The sequence below is a fragment of the Brachypodium distachyon genome, chromosome 3 (genome assembly GCF_000005505.3).
Source record: "Brachypodium distachyon strain Bd21 chromosome 3, Brachypodium_distachyon_v3.0, whole genome shotgun sequence".
Taxonomy (NCBI): domain Eukaryota; kingdom Viridiplantae; phylum Streptophyta; class Magnoliopsida; order Poales; family Poaceae; genus Brachypodium; species Brachypodium distachyon.
In genome coordinates, this window is record NC_016133.3 from 27792686 (window position 1) to 27798258 (window position 5573).

A 5573-nucleotide genomic window follows, 5' to 3' on the forward strand; every position below is an offset into this window, starting at 1 on the left:
TCAATCCTTTGCTCGTGTTGGCTCTTGTCGCCGTATGCGCGTACCCGAGGTGACCCATACTTGAGCTCGAGGGGTAGCACAGCCTCTGCCCTGTAGACGAGGGCAAACGGAGTTTGACCCGTTGCTCGACTCGATGTGGTCTGCAACGACCATAGCACGGGCTGGAGTTCTTCAACCTAGTGCTTCCCGTGGCCTTTGAGCTTGTCAAAGGTTCTCGTTTTGAATCCCCACAGCACCTCTGCGTTGGCTCGCTCAACTTGCCCGTTGCTCCTTGGATAGGCAACGGAGCCAAAGTGAATCTTAGTGCCCATGTCCTCACAGTTAGCTTGGAACACCGCACTAGTGAATTGCGTGCCGTTGTCGGTGATGCCATTGGGCACACCAAACCGGCACACAATGCCTTTGAAGAACTTGATGGCTGCCTGTGCCGTGACGGCTCGGACAGGCTCCACCTCGATCCATTTCGAAAACTTGTCGATGGCCACAAGAAAGTACTCGTAGCCGCCGACTGCTCTCGGTAGCTTGGCGATGATGTCCAGCCCCCAGACCGCGAACGGCCACGAGGATGGGATGACTTGCAGGGCTTGCGCTGGTTGGTTGCTCATCTTGGCGTGGAACTGGCATGCTTCACAGGTCTTGACTAATTGCTCGGCATCGGCGAGTGCTGTCAGCCAGTAGAAACCGTGCCGGAACGCTTTCCCAGCTAGTGTCCTGGAGGCTACATGGTGTGAGCATGTGCCTCGGTGTATATCTTCCAGCAACGCGCGCCCTTCCTCCTGGGGCACGCAGAGGAGCACGATTTCGTAGGGCGCCTCCGGTAGAGTTCTCCGTCCACCAGGGCGTACATTTTAGCTTGCCGGGCTACTCGCTCCGCGACAATGTCTTCCTCCGGGAGGGTCCCGTCCCTGAGGTAGCGAATAATATCTGCCCCCCAGGGTGGTGGTTCCCGGCTAGTGCATGCCACCAATTTGGTGGCATGGTCTCCTGCAGTTGCAGGGTCACCTTGAGTTGCCGGAGGGGCTTCCCCGGCAACTTTCTTGGGGTCGACAGAGGGCTTCGACTGCCTCTGCATGAACACCCCGGGAGGCACTTTGCTGCGTTCCGCTGGCCACTTGGACAGTTCATCCGCAACAAAGTTGTCCTTGCACTTTACGTGCTCAAATCGAAGTCCTTTGAACTTGGACTCCAATTCCTGCACTTCTTCCACGTACGCTGCCATCTGGGGGCAGTCGTAGTCCTTGTTCACCTGGTTGATCACGAATTGGACCCTGCAAACAACCAGGCGCTTGATGTTGAGGGCGATCGCCGCGCGCAGGCCGGCAAGCAGTCCCTTGTACTCTGCTGTATTGTTGGTGGAGTTGGCAAAGTCCAGCTGGATTACAAACTTGAGTTGATCTCCGATGGGCGACTCGATCACCACTCCAGCGCCGGCACCCTGCAAGCAGAAAGCACCGTCGAAGTACATAACCCTGTACCCTTCGTCTAATGTGCCGGGAAGGCTCGCTCCCGGCTCTTCTTTGTCTATGCCCGTCGACATCCACTCCGCGGCGAAGTCAGCGAGAGCGGCACTCTTGATACTCTTGGTTTTCACGAAACGCAACCCGAACTCCGCCAGCTCCATTCTCCACTCGGCCACCCTTCCGGTGGCTTCACGTTTGGTGAGGGCCCTTTCCAAACAGAACCCCGACACCACTGTGATGCTGTGCGCCTGGAAGTAATGGCGCAGCTTCCTTGAAGCGAGCAGGATCCTAAGCAGAAGCTTCTGGACCTGCGGGTACAATACCCGGGCATCGCCCAGCACCGTGCTAACGAAGTACACAGGATGCCGCACTAGCCGTTTGCGGGGAGCAGACTGCATGGGCTGTCCCCCGGATCAGGGGAAGAGGAGGTAGCCGGGTGTCGTAGCCCGGGGCGTAGACACCGGGGGTGAGTGGCACCCCCTTTTTGGTTCAACAGAGGGCAATCGCTCTGGCAATCGCCGGCGAGGCCAATGTCAAGCGTGAGGGAACACAAGTTGTTTTACCTAGGTACGGGCCACCCTGAGGTGTAAAATCCTACGTCCTGCTTCTGTGTTTTTATGAGCCGATGGACAATGGTTTACAGGTTGCCGGGGGAGTCCCCGGGTGCTCTCTCCTTTCTTGCTAAGGACTACTTGCTATTTCTGGCTAAAACTTGTAAGGAATCGAACCGAACCGAACCCTTTGACCGTTGGCGATGGTCCTCCTTTTATACTCAAGGGAATACCACAGGTGCCTTGGTGCATGGGTGACAAGTGGCGAACAAAGAAACCAGGCAACTTTCCCTCGCTGCGCTGGCTTGCATGCATGGTGAGTAGCCCTGCGATTAGGGCGCTATGTGCCTAGAATTCACAGCAGGCCAGTCACTGTGGGCTGACTGGATGGGAAATCACCTTTCTGTCGAAGCATTAAATGCTTGCTTGTGCTTCACTCCTCGTGCTGGCGAGCCCTGCGCACAGGGAGCCCGCCGGGCAGCCATGTGGCGTCGTTGCTCTACCCGCTTGGTCCCGCCCCTGTAGTAAGCGCCTACGGCCAGGAACACCCTCACCGGCAATCGACCTTCCCGGGGGGTGCCCAGACGGGAATCTTCTCGTTGCCTTCTAGAGCAACCCCCGCAGCCCGGCTAGCCCTGCCGGGTTGGTGATTTGCCGGGCAGCTTGCACGGGGCTGCCCGGGGTGCTACCCTTGCGGGGAGCAAGCGAGGCGACCCACACGTCATGCAGCGGTGGTAACCCGGGTGCCACTGGTGCGACAGTAGCCCCCGGGCGTGGGCCGGCAACGCCTGTTCCTGGGCGAAATCACCCCTGGTCGGTTGCCGGGCTACGCCCTTAACCGACGTGTGGGTCCCGAGTCGTTTCGGGTCCCCGTTCATGCGTTGCTCCATGGACTCTGTGTTACGGGCAGAATGGTGGGTGTGAGATTTCCGCCCTAACCTCTCCTCTAATCATGGGTGGTTAAGGTCACGTCCCGCATTATCTCCTTAAAACGTAGTTATATCCCAGCGCACCCATAGGTTGCGGATGCGACCGTTGCCTAGCGTCGGGGCATTATAAGACCCCACCGCTGTGCTGAGGAGCAAACACTTAGCCCCCAGCCCTTCTTCCTCATCCCCCTCTTCCTTGCGCCCTTGAATCCTGCTAGCCTCCGCCCACGTTCCCCATGGTGCCCACCGCCCCCAAGAAAGGGAAAGGCTCCAAGAGTTCCGCGGCTGACAAGGGCGAGAAGGCTCCCAAGAAGCCTATCTCGGAGAAGGAACAGATGAAATGGGCGCTGAGGGCCACAGAGGCCTTCTTCAGGCCCGGCTACAACGGTGAGGGGCTGGACAAGATCTGGCACGCCGTCGCCTCGCGGTTCAACGAGTACAGCGCCGACCACCAGAAGAACGACTTTCGGGTGTTCGCGCGCTTCATCCTAGCCGGGTTGGTGCCTCCATACTCCCTGTTCCTCCACGCACTCATGGAGGTGTACCAACTCCGGGTGGCGCCACTCCACCCCACCTCCCTCTTCCTCCTCGCCGTCTTCCAGTTCCTCTGCAAGGGGTTCGTCGGAGTGATGCCGTCGGTGGCATTGTTTCGGCACTACTTCTATCCGCGCGTAGAGCAGGCGGAGGCGATGTCGTCGGGGGTGGTGTTCCGCGCCCGCGACCGGATGAAGTCAGAGTTCATCGTCCGGTTGGAGAAGAAGATCGAGAAGGAGTGGCGCGTGGATTGGTGCTGGTTTCGCGTGGAGGAACCTAACGAGTTCATCTACGCGCCCACCGAGATGTCGGTGACCAACCACAGTTGGCGGGACCGCTATAGCCGCGACGCGGAGCTCCGCCCCATCATCGAGAGGATCAAGGCCCTGCGACTAGCGGGGCTCACTGATCTCGACGTGGTGTGGACCTACATCAGCCGGCGCATCGCGCCGCTGCAGTTGCGATCTTGCCCCACGTGGATGTACACGGGGCCCGGGGACAACACGCGCCTCCAGAACGCGGGTGTGACCCCGGATGCAATTCGGGCGTGGGTGAAGGGGATCACCGGCGAGGATGCCCCATTCACTGATCTGCCCCTGGGGGCACCATCCCTCCACACCGGCGTCGCGGGGCTGCACGACATCGTCAGCAGCTACCCGCCCTGCAACGAGTGGGGGCTGATGTCCGATTCCCGTGCTCGAGCCCCGCAACCTCTACTAGCCGCAGCCCATGGGAAGCGAGTGTTCGAGGAGAGCAGGGGGGAATCGGAGCTCAGTTGGCCCGACGTCGAGTCCTCCGGCGACGAGGCTGGCCACGTGGCCGGGGCCCAGTCGGCCCTCCCTGAGGCAGAGGAGGTGGACAAGGACGACGCTCCTCTGGTGCGGAGGACAAGGGTGCCCGCGGCAGCGGCCGCCTCCGCAGCGGCCGCAAGCGCCGTCGCGGCATCCACGGTGACCGGGGCTGCGGCTTCCCCACCAGGGTCCGTGGCTCCGCCCAAGCGGGGAATCTTCGAGGGTTACACGTTCAAGCTCAACCCCCCGAGGTAAGCTGACGTCTCTCCCCCCCTTCTTCCTACAAAGCTCGCGCCAACTCTGGCTTCCTCACTCCTTTGTTTACGCCTTGCAGGGACAGTACCCCGGCAGGAGCCGGCAAGAGGGGGAGGATGGACACCACGCCCGCCGCGCCTAGCAAGAAGCCACGCACCCGGGCCAGGGCCAGCGCCAGCCAAACCGGCACAGGGGCCAGCGGCGCCGCCACCACGCCTGCCGCCGACCCGATCCTAGTGGAGGAGGAGCCCGCAGCAAACAGCCCGGGAGCGGGAGCCGGGACAGAAGGGGACAAGGCCCCCCCTGCCAGCACGGCGGCCCCGCAAGTACTCATCTAGAGCCTCCTTGCGTTCGTCGCCGGGTACCTCAGCTTAGATCGAGGCACTAATTTTGTTCTTTGTCTCAGGTACTTCCGCGCCCTCAACCGGGGCAGGTGGCGTGGTGATTGACCTCAGCTCCGACGTCGAGGACGTTGGGGCGGGGAACAAGCCAGAAGCGGCCCCCGCGCCAAACCCCACCGCCCCAGACACAACGGTGGCAGCGCCCACTGCTGCTACCGGAGCGAGGCCCGGCAGCGCACCCCCGGCCTCGCAGGCCGGAGGCACGGATCCCGCGGCTGCCCCGCAGGAGGCGACCCCTGCTGGGGGCGCGGTTCCTCCACCAGACCCGCCACCTTCGGACGCAGGGGTGGAGGAGGAAGTGCCGGGGGAGCCGCAGGCGGCTTCCCTACAGGAGGACAGTGCTCCTCCCGGCCAGACCGTCACGGCGGGGGTCGTTCGCCGCTACCTCCAGCCCAGACCCCGGCATCCTTGCCGGGGCGACTTGGGACCCGAGCATCTACGATCAGGGGCACCAAATCTTCGATGCCATCAAGGAGCAGCAGCTAGCGTTCGTCACCTCCTTCAACAAGGTGAGGGAGCACCACAAGCTCGCGAAGAGCCAGCTCGGCGAGGTGCGGCGAGACGTCGAGAGAGAGCGATAGGAGCTCTCCCGGTTGCGGGAGGAGACGCGCCTGGCTCGGCAGGCTAGGGACGAGGCCAGAACGCCGGTTGT